We start from the raw sequence: 12,377 nt of genomic DNA on the forward strand, positions 1-12,377 counted from the left end.
TTAAGTTACTGAGGAGCGTTCGGTAAGACAGTTAACTTTTAAAAATGGTAGAGTGCTTACTTTTGGTCCATAGAGTTTCTGATTCGATCCCAGCCAAGTAAATTTGTGGTGGACAATATTGTATCTGTTGATTTTCTCAAGTTACCCGCTTTTCCTCCCACATTCTCATTCTGCAAATTATTTCGTCATCGTCTCCCTTAGCTTAAAGAGAATAATCTGGGGGACGTTAAACTGGAAAATTTCATTGGATTTCAGTGTAAAAGAAAACCACACTAACAAAATCGCACAAAAACATTTTTAATATGTCTAGTATTATGCTTTGTATTATTTGTTTTTAAAAATGGAAGAAATTGTTTTACGGGGAAAAAGAACGTGGAACGTAAAACTGCCAGAAAAACGTAAAAGTTCTTAAGATTTGGCATCTTTAATAACGTCTACAAACAAAACAGAAGTAAAGTAGATTCTACATAATTGATAAAAATACTCATTGACAGGAAGTTAAACGACGCTGAGTAGGTGATTATTTGTGTACCGTATATGTTTAAAATACAGCGTAAAATAGCAGAATTGGTCTATTATTTTGTATTTCCATAGCGGTGACACAAATACTTCTAAAACTAACACAAATAGTGTTAATATTGACGTACTACCACCTAACAATCACACTCAAAGCTATAGGGTTGCCAGATTTTAACGTTTCTCGTAAGTTTTACGTTTTTCTAGACATTTTTTTGTTTTCCCCATGAAAAGATGAATGAAATAAATAATATTAAATAAATAAATAAATAAATTATAGTACTAACTAACACATACGTCTAACACTGACACAAATAGTGTTGACATTGACAAATAATCCCCTAACAATTACACGCATAACCTTAAGGTTGCCAGATTTTAACGTTTCTTCTGTAAGTTTTATGTTTTTCTGACACGTTTTACGTTATACATTTTTATTTTTCACATGAAAAGATGAACAAAGTATAATTCTTTGGGGAATAAGGGTCTAAATCTAGAAAGGACAACAGATATTATATTACTTATTCGTAGCATTTTTTGAATTATTGGTAGATGGACTACGAACTTTTTACCACTAAAAGGTCATGCTGTTTGGGTCTCAGATATGGAATTCCTTCAATTTGCACCAAAAGTAGACAACCGACATTTTAAATCTCAGGCAGAGAATTAAATAAATTAATAAAATAAATAAATAAATAAAATCTGTATAGTCCTGGTCATTGCTAAAATGTTTTCATAAGTTACTAAGTATATCTATCTACCTACCTATCTATCTATCTATCTATCTATCTATCTATCTATCTATCTATCTATCTATCTATCTATCTATCTATCTATCTATCTATCTATATATATATATATATATATATATATATATATATAAATTAGAGGAACTGATTTTTGACGTATTATTAACAACAGAACCGTGTGATGTAGCTTAGTATTTATAGAGGAAATGCTACAGGTTAGACTTCATCTCGTATCTAACTGGTGCTCCAGTTCTATGTTTAAAAATAGTTTGGTTATAACATCTTAGCATTCGTCAGTCAACAAAATCCTTATCATAATGCAGTTTCGATTGAACGTGATTTTCTGATGTCAAAAACAGAAGCTACTGTAAAATAAAACAAGCAGAACTCCAAGTGGTGGTGTCAGAGCTTCCTCGTCACTAAGCGTACGCACCTTTGGGGTGGGAGATCCGAGTTCGATTCCTGATGGGAGCTCATGTAGTTCGGAATTCACGTTAAATTGTAGATCCACGTCTCATATAACCTTGCTGCTGAAAGGGACGCTAAAACTGATAATCAAATCAAATCCCACTGGTTGTGGATTTTGGTTTCCTGCAAGGATTTTGTGACCGTCAGTAAAAGAAAATGGAACTCTTAAGAAATACAAAATCTTCATTAAAATACATCAACAAAGATTTGTGTAACATAATTTGGTTGGATTTCTGTTAACCGTCCCCATCAGTACCGAGAATATATGAGACAAGGACATATAGCGTAATCCGAACTTCATGAGTTCGTGGTAGGAATTGTGATATAGGTCTATTCTCTTTCCAGCCTTAAAAAAAGTAGATGTAAACAAACCCACCTGACTACCAGTGGGTCGATGACCAGTGATTGGTTGTTGATCTCACTGCACTAGTATCCTACCGCAATATAATCCCTACTAAAATAATAATTTCAAATAAAGATATCTGAATTTATCCTACATTTTGTGATAATAAGCGCAATATGTATAACAATTAACAACAGATGTCGCTTTATTTCAACCTCACCCGTATCTGGGCGTATAGTATTTATTGCGCATGTGTATGCGTTCACGCGCCTTCCCCACTCATTTAAAATTATTGTAGAATGCAGAGTTTCATGGCGACGATGTGTGACAATAATCCGTTTTTGTCTCGTGTTATAAAACACAAAATAGGACAACAGGAATAGAGACAAACTCGTTTATATAAGTATTTAAGAAAATACAAATCTCCAACATAGCAGTAGTCAGTGTCAGTCTGTTAATTATTTACCAACAAACTGTAGCCTTATAGTCTGGAAATTATGCAACGACAGTAAGTGAGCAGACGATCTTGCTGTTCACATCTCTCGCCGCCGAAGCACGTGTGAGCCGCGGAGTAATACATTTCGCTTTGTTTACCTCTACTTCGTTCTAAGGCTGGAAAGACTTTACTACTACATGCTGCAATTATTTTCTTTAGTAAAAGTGTCCCAGTTTTCAATTAAAATTGCTCTACGTTATCATATCAAACCATATATGTTTCTTATACGTAAATTCTTAATATCACATATTTTAATCCTTCCTAAAAATAGTTTTTTTTTTTAATTCTGACAAATCTGGTAGCCTTACATAACCCTAAGAGTGATGCACAAACCACTTGTAACTAGAAAAAGAAAAATAGAAAAAGAGTGACTATTCATTTTTTTCAATTCAAGAACGGTAATCAACTGCTAAGAAAGAAACTTGGTCCATCATTTTTTTTTTTTTTTGTCGATTATATTTCGAAGCCAATAAAGGACATCGGGCCATTTATGGAAGAAAAAGAGATGAAAATAGGAGGATAGGGAAAAAAAAGAAACGAAGATAATGTTGAATAGAGATAGATAGAAGGAAGAAATTGTGTGCACGTGTGGAAAACGAGAACGTTCCGGGAGGTTACAATTAATGTTTCTTGGAGAGTATCCAAACCGGTGCGGTTGACCTGCGTCAAACATGTCTGGAAACGAGCCGAGTGGAGAACGTATCATGGACATTCGGGATACTTTTTTTTTTTTTGCTTTCTTTTTCTTTTATTATTTTCAAATGGCCAGGAAAAATCAACAAAAGGCACTTTTAGATCCATCAGTCTGAGAAAATAAAAAGTATTCAAAGAGATTGAATTGTTAGTGGGGAAGGATTATTATTTGTATAGATAGCGTAGTCTTCTTTGGATACAGTTGAATGCTTTTAGTTTAAAACGTTCAGAGATAGAAAATACAGTTATTTAAGCATTTCATGTTTTAAATTGAAGTTCCATTACTTTAAACGATTCCGACGCCGAACGAAATTATATACCCATATCGTTACTTCAGATAATTAGCAGCCCATCATCATCATAAGTATTCTGCCATTATTGGCAGGTCACTTGCTGCAACTGAGAAGCTTCTATACTTCATGGTCTTCCACTTAGCCTCTTCGTCTTCACGTACGAATTATCTGTTTTGATATCGTCCATTAACTGTAGTCTCCTTGGCCCCTTCCCTCTCTTTCCTGCCACCATACCTTCTAATACGTCCCTCATGATACAGTTCCTCCTTAGCCAATGTCCCAACCAGTTTGTCTTTCTCTTCTTAATAATATCTAAAGTTGTTCTTTTCTTCCCTAGCATTTCTAAGAACTTCTCATTCGCTTTTGCTCGATCCAGCTAATTCTCTCCATTCTTCTCCACACCCACATTTCAAAAACTTCCAGTCTATTTTCATCATTTTTGCGTAATGTCCATGTTTCTGATCCATACAGTACAATACTCCAAACGAAGCATTTTATGTGTGTTTCTCTCAACTCTTTATTCAAGGTCCCACAAAATAGTATTTTCTTCTTCCTAAAACTTCTTTCGCCATTCCTATCCTTGCTTTTATTTCACTTTTATACTTCATATCATCACTAACAATACTACCCAGGTATCGAAAAGTAGTTACCTGTTCTATTTTCTCCCCTCCTGCTTTTATATATGAGACGACCGCTTCGTTCCAATCATCATGGTTTTTGTCTTTCTAACATTTATTTCCATCCCATATTTTTCATAGCCTTTCCTCAAGTATTCTAACATCTTCTTGAGTTCCTCTTCAGATTCTGCAACAAGTGCCATATCATCTGTAAACCTTATATACAAATAAGAGCTTACTATTGTTATATGTAGCGCAGGGTCTTCGAAAAGAACGGTGATGTTAAGCGAGGGATTACTATGGAAACGGGACACAAGAGACAGAAAGTGGGTGTATTATGGAAGACATCAACACTTTTTGCCTGTGTAATACACAATATTTCAACATTGTGTTCTTGGAAATGCTTGAAAATCATGTGTTTCGTCAGATACATGTACTGTGAAGTGACTCGTTTCGAGTAATCTTTCATCAAGATGAGATACCATCTCACTCCCAAGTTGATGTGCGACACTACTTCGATAGTCTTTTCCCTAAGATTGAAACAGGAGGACCAATTTGTTACCCACCAAGAAGTTCAGATCTATGATTTCTTCCTGTGATGACATATGATGAATATAATGTGCAATGAAAAAAAAAAAAATCGCGGCTTTAGTAATCTGAAAGCACACCTCAGGAAAGCGTTTTCTGAAGATGTTCTTGCTGGAGTGTGAGTGAAAATTCAATACGGTTATAACTTGTATTGTGCTGCCAATGGGTCGCTATCGAATTTTACTGTGGTGTGTGTTTATTTTTGTCTTTCTCCCGGGAAAGCAATAAAGTATTCCGCACTTTTTTCGTGAAATAGAAATTGCTAGTAACCTAACCAAACTTCACCATTCTTTTCCTGATACGCTGTGGATGTTATATGATGATGGAAATACGAACAGTAACCAGGAAAAATGTACTATTGCCTATTGTTGAGTGTAATAAAGTTGCAAAGCGCATTAATACGGCATATTCCTGTTGTCTATCACTTCGAAACGAATTGATCACGTTCAATGGATTGAAAGTAAATCATTGAATATATATACTTTCGATTTCTTTTTTCTTTTTTTTTTTAAAAAAAAGGGTCAATTAGTTCAAAAGTTAAGAGACCAAAGAAGAAATATGAGGTGTTAACATACCATAAATTTGATTTTAATGTATTTTACAATATTCTATCGTAGCTTTTGAGTACTCCGTAGTACCAAACGTAAGTTTTAGCCCATTCATCTATCGAACTAGACGAGATCAGTCAGCAGTAGGTGAGGATACTTCCTCTTCGGTTTTAAAGAGTGTTGAAAGTTTCGTAGTTGAAGAGAACATATACAGTCATTGTCAAAAGTCTGAGCACACCACTGAATTTTTAAAATTAAAAAAAAAAAAAAAAAGAGAGAGAGAGATGTATCTGTTTAATACATTTACAATATATCGTTTATTTGTTAGCTCAGCAACTTAGGAAGTTTTGATTTAGTTTAAACATGTTATAAGTATGAATACAACCACTAATATATATATATTACATACAACTACAAATTAAATACACTTAAATTTTAGCAATAATTTTAATTTGTTTTTAATAGACACCATCTAGCACTTGTTAAGATTAGCTAACACTCACATGTAATGTACCCAGAAAATCCTAAAAGGACTTTTATAATTCTAGTGTAATTTCGGCAACCAATACTGTTGACTTCGTCGCCGGAGAAATAGTAATGAAGAGCTTCTGCTACACAAATAGTTTCGCATTTTATTCAACTTAGTCCTTTTTTCTCTCCATCTATTTCCGTTTTTTCTCTATTGTAATCAACGTTACAACTGGAAATAGTTAAATTCTAAGACTTCTGGTTTGAGTATCGACTTGAAAAAATAACGCGGTTTCTAACTTTTTATCTTCTACAGTTTCATCAAATTTGGTGATGACTGGTCAAGTACTTCTTGACACTTTTTGTCTTCCCCGTCGAACAGGATAAAAATATAAATAAGGAGTTTTGGTAAGCTAAAGCCCTAAAAATTAAAAAAGCTTTGTAGATCTGAAGTTAGTTGTCTTCTAGAATATAGTCACAAATCTTACTTCAATTATTTTAAAAAAGAATCTAATTTATATAAACATTGAACCTGCAGCAAAAAAGAGTGATTTTCTTTATGCCAAGATTTAGTAGTCTTCTAAATATAAATGGGCAAATACGATATATATATATATATATATATATATATATATATATATATATATATATATATATATATATATATATATATATATATATATATATAAGAAATAAGAAAGTAAATATATACCTCGAACCATTGTTTATACAAGAGAGTAAATATTTTGCAATTAAAATTTCCTTTTCTTCTGTAATAATTCGCTTCTATTATATACGTAAAGCAGAAAATTCTTATTTTTAATCTGTGAAAAGTATATCCATTTAACCATTAGTTTTATTTGCAGGCTTATATCTGATTTAACTAAAATATGGAAAAATGTTCCTTTTGCCTAGATTCTTCCTGGTCTCCTTCATAGGTTAACATGTTGTTTAGTAGCGTTACTATACAAAACTGCATTTTTAATCGGTACTTGGGTAAATTGCTTTCTATTCATAAAAGTTGTTGAAACCATTTCCATGCTTCCCACATAGATTATTGATGCCACTAAATGATTTAAAAAAAAATACCAAAGCCAATACTTATTATTTTGCATCCTTGTACCTAAAAACGGGCTATCATCAAGTTTAATGAAAATTGTTAGTATCTTTCTCAAGGTAGCTTTTGTGATCTATCATCAACTAAAATTTGCTTTCCTGATACTGGATATCTCAAGATTCGTACCGTCGCTACGCTATTGGCCGTCTAGGTATTGACTGTATAGTATATTAAATTGCAAAAAATGAAATGAAATCTTTGAGTTTTACGTCCCACGATTATGCTGGTTAGGCTAAAGGAGACCGTGATGATGAGTAATGAATGAAATGGTGGAATGAAGAAAGTGGGAGGATACGGGAGAACCCTGAGAAAACCCACGCACACGGTGTTTCTCCACCACAAACTTCACTTGGCGAGAGCTGGGATCGAACCCGGGACCCCAAGCACGAGAGGTGAACGCTCTACCACTTTTTTAAAGACTTTATTCACAATTGAATTACAGTTACATTAGGCAGTTACAAAAATAATCCAGAAACAATGCGCCGGAAAAAAAAACTATATAGAAATGTAAATTGGAATAAATTAAAAGAAAAAAATAAAATTAAAAAAAAATTAAAAAAATAAAAAATAAAATAAAGAAGGAACAATTGACAATTATGAACAGTAAACATAAGTGTTATGAAAGTAAGACTACCAAATTATTGCAAAGAGTTTATAGTCATCACATTGGGCTGTTATTCAGGCGAGAGAAAACATGTTGATTAAAAGATAGGTAACAATTCACAGGTAAGAAAAGTACATACTAGGTTATGAAACTAAGACAACCAAATAATTGGCAAAATGTTTTTGTTTATATTGCACAGGAAGTTTCTGCAAATGGTGTCGCAGAAAAGACGAATACACATCGACATGATACGGTCGATGTGTGGTAAGCACATATAGAAGAGTATATGCAGCGAGCCAAATTACACTGTTATTTTTTGCATTAGGGAAATAATGAAAATCAGGATAAATAAGAATATTGTTAGCCGTAATGTAGTGGGGAGACGAGCGACAAATCTTACTTATAAGTAGGCTAAAATGGTGCCAGATATTTTGAATCTCTGTACAAAATTGTAAGCGATGCTCAAGAGTATCTTTGTTATTGCAGTGAAAACACATATTGTGATCCACCATTCCTAAGTTAAAGAGGCGGTCTAGCGTTTCGTATTTGTTGTTGACAATGAAATACCAGAGAGATTTTTGCTGAGTAGTCAAGAAAGGAGCGTTGATATTTCGCCAAATATAAGGCCAGTGAAGTTGTGGCTCTTTCAATTGAATATGAGGCGTGACGAAGTGTTGTGTCTGCACATAACGGCGATAAATTGCTCTAACAGTCATGAGGTCTAAGTTGCTTCGGGCAATCAGCCCATAGGCTATATCAAGAACTGGTTCTCGCAGGTGTGGGAATTTATGGCCCCAAGGAAAAATATTAATAGGTGTTTGAAGGTCGACACAAGCTAAACAAGCAGAGATAACGTTACTAGATACACTGTTCCTATCATTCGTGAACACGTCGATGGTTCGTTTCAATAGTAGTGCCTGACCTTGGAGCAATATGTTTTGAAATCCTATGCCACCTTGTGCCGGAGGTAACACGAGTTGCTCACGTGAAACGCGAAGCACTTTATTATGCCACAGAAAGAACAAAGCTTGACTCGTGAGGAATTTGTATGTTTGTAGAGGGAGAGGAAAAATAGAGCAAACAAACCACAGAAGGCTGAACGTTTTTTGTTTGAGAAAGAAATTTCTACTGATCATGTCCATATTGCGGGGTTTATGTCGTAATAGAAGACCACGTATTTTGTGTGCTATGATATCATAATTGAAAGTAATGGTTTGTTTGATGGTATTGAACCACTCAATACCCAGGATTTTGACGGAATTAACTGCCGTGTAGTACGCACTATATTGATCCTGATATTTTGGATGAATACAGAGGAGCATTGTTTTTTGTTTATTTAAGCTTGCTCCTGAAATGCTTTGATACGCATCTATAAGATTCTGAATATTGTCGAAGGTGGAAATACTGTTCACATAGAAGTGTACATCATCTAAGTAACTCGCGACTGAAATAGAGGCGTGATAAATTTTGATGCCCTTGAGTTTGGTCTGCGCCGCGTATATTAGAGGTGCGATTGAGAGACTAAATAGAATACTGGACATGGTGTCACCTTGAAGAATTCCAGTACACAAAGGGATAGCGGAGCTTAAACCACCATTAAGTTTCAATTTCGTAATTCTGTTGTGATACCCTCCCTGAAGCATGGACAGAAAAATGCCATTAAATCCAAATTTGTGTAGGACTTTAAAAAGATAGTCGTGTGATACCCTATCAAAAGCTTGTGAAAAATCTGTGGATAGAATGGCCACAGGAGTGGGGGCGGCAGTCTCATGATAGGCTATAAAATATCTTATGTTAGCTAAAGCTTCATAAAGTAACGCATGGTGTCCATGACCGTATTGACAGGAACTAAGCAACTCTTCTATATAATGGTTCATACGAAGCGCTAGACATCGTGTTAAGATTTTTAAATCGGCACATAAAAGACTGATCGGGCGGTAATGATCAATAGACGTAGAGTTAGACTTTTTAGGTATTAAAACAGTAAAACCCGTAGAGAGAGATTCTCCTAAAGTAAAATTTTCTCGATATTCATTGAAGAGATCCGTGAGAAAGGGGGCAAGAATATCAATGAAACTAAGATAAAATTCTAAAGGAAGAGAGTCAATTCCAGTAGATTTGCCACGTTTTCCTAATCTAATGGAGGTCTCAACTTCATCGATGGTAAAGGGACTGTTTAGATACTCTTGAGCATTAACATCTAGGATTGAAGGGATATAGTCCAAAAGAGATTCATCTTCATTATTTACATTAGGTTTTGCATACAATTGTTTATAATACTGAACAAATTGGGGAAGTACCTGCAAACCTTCATAAATTTGGCCATCCCTGCCCCTAATGGATGAAATCAACTTTTGTTTGCCTCTGTGTCGTTCTTTTTGAATTTGTACAATACTAGCCTGTTCCATGTCAGCGGCCGGGGCAATTTTGCTGCGAACAAAAAAACCCGCATTCGTTGGTTATGCAATGACAATAGATGGGCTTTGATTTCTTGTATTTGAGGCCTGACCAGGCGGCCTCGCAATTGTTCTTGCATGTATTCCTTGAGTAGGCGCGAGTAATAGTTATATTGAGTATTATATGCTTGGTTCCTTTGGATACAATATTGCTTACTTATGGATCGAAATCTAGGTTTAACTCGCTTATCCCAAAAATACATAAGTTTGCCCTGATAGCGTGATATTAATGGAGACAAGATTCTCCATTCCTCTCGAATTAAATGGTGATATTCAGGGTCCATAAGTATAGAAGTGTTAAAATACCAGAGAGGACTACTTCTCAAAAATTTTGACACTGGTAGGGTTATTCTCATAACAAGAGCATAATGATCGCTAAAACAGACAGGTTTGAGGGTAACATCTCGTACTTGTGCTACTAGTGAGCGACTTACGTAAAAACGGTCCAAGCGACTGGATGATTTTGAAGTATGAAATGAGTGACCTGGGTCAGTGGGTCGAAAGTGACGCCACACATCAACTAGATTATATGTGTCTACTATTCGCTGGAGTTCAGGAGAGAAGTTAAAGTTGGGAGTCTGGTCAATAGGTTGTAAAACGGAATTAAAATCTCCACCTAAAATACAAGGGTTGGCACCATTAAATAAAGCCTGAGCAAGATCAGTGTTGAAGAAATCCTGTCTCCCTCGCCTTTTGTGAGACCCAGATGGCACGTAAGTATTGCATAATTTGATGCGGTCAAGCATTCCAATGGAGATTCGTTCATTTGGGTGATCATTAACGGCCTTAAATTCTAGATCATTACGGTAGATGATAGCTGTACCTAGCCCATTCTCCGTAAAACGAGAATAGCATGTATGATGTGAAAGATAACTATACTCTTGAAGGGCTACTTCTTGAGCGAACAACACATCAATGTCTGCTTTGTAGATAAAGTCTCTTAATGCTTCTTGTTTAACAGGAGAAGTAAATCCATTTAAGTTAATGGTGGCAAAACTAAAACTATACATAATCATAAACAAAAATAGAGTGAAGCGAAATGTTAAACACTGCATAAAAGGCTGTAATATAGACCACAATAGAACAAGGAAAATAATTATAAGTCTTCCCCAACGGGGATACCAGCTTTCAACTTTTTCAAAGTGGCCCGGGTTCGGGCAACTGAAACCAGGGTAACATCGGAAGTACGGCTTCCTTTAGAATTTTTCGAAACTCCACTAACAGTTGTCTTTAGTTTGGAAAGTTTACGTTTTTCGTATACAGTAGCACTGAGATCAGATTCACTAGCAGAGTCACTGGTAAGGGGTTGTACATTCCTATCGAGTGTGATGTTTGAGTCTGCTCCCAAGTGCTCCCAACGGCAGATTGATTATCATGGTCCATGGGAGCACTCGGAACAACTTTTATATCCTGAACTGACGGTTGGTCACCTACCTGAGCAAGTTGTCCTTCCTGGATAATTTCCTGGGCCTTGGGATCAGAATTAGTTGAGGGTACTGCAGTAGGTTCCGAAGGAGCAAAAACTTCCGGGTCAGTAGAACGAACCCCTTCCATAGGTGGGTCGGGGAGAATGTCTGGATCGAAGGATGTTTCAACTGCTGGAACATCTTGACTTGCAGCACCAGGGCGAGCAGAAGTAAGCAGAGGAAATTCCGTGTAGTTATCAGTAGGCAAAGCATCTTTTTCGTGTGGAAGATTATGAGGTATACGGAGCGGTGGCGGTTGGGAAGCTTCTAACTTGCGGATTAACTTTGGGTTGCGGAACTTTTTTGCGGGGGCACTCTTGAACAAAATGGTCCTGTGAATTGCACAACGCGCAAGTTTGGATTTGTCCTGAGTAACTACAAAATAGCCTTAAACCACACACTGTAATAAATGAAGGAATATTTTGTTTAACCTTCATCTTAATCAATTTACGTCCAGTACGGGTGACATAAACATGGTTCGCAGAATACTGTTTGTCTATGATTGACTGCATTTCACCATAATGAGAAAAAACCCGAGTTAACTGTTGGTTACTAAGTTCCATGGGGCACAAAGATACTTTAACAACTGTAAAGCTGTTGTCAGCAAGATCAATAGGAAGTAAATGTTCCTTGTCACTATCGGTGTATTTGACTTCACCATTAGTTGAAGCGAGAATTCGTTCACACAGCACCTTGTTGACTAGTTTAATATACAGTTGTTTCCTTATGTAGTCCAGTTCTATACTATGGAGTTGATCAATTGTTAATTTGAATGTGTTTCGTATCCATTCATGGATAAAAATTGAAGTAGGCTTTTGACTTACTTGACCAAAATTAATACGTAAGGTATTCTCACGCAAACAACTCATGTTGAATTTTCCGTCGAAACACGACCACAAAAATCACTTCGAAAAGAAAAAAAATAATATATATATATATATATATATATATATAT

Source organism: Thermobia domestica, chromosome 2 (assembly GCF_964235325.1).
Source record: "Thermobia domestica chromosome 2, izTheDome1.hap1.1, whole genome shotgun sequence".
NCBI lineage: Eukaryota > Metazoa > Arthropoda > Insecta > Zygentoma > Lepismatidae > Thermobia > Thermobia domestica.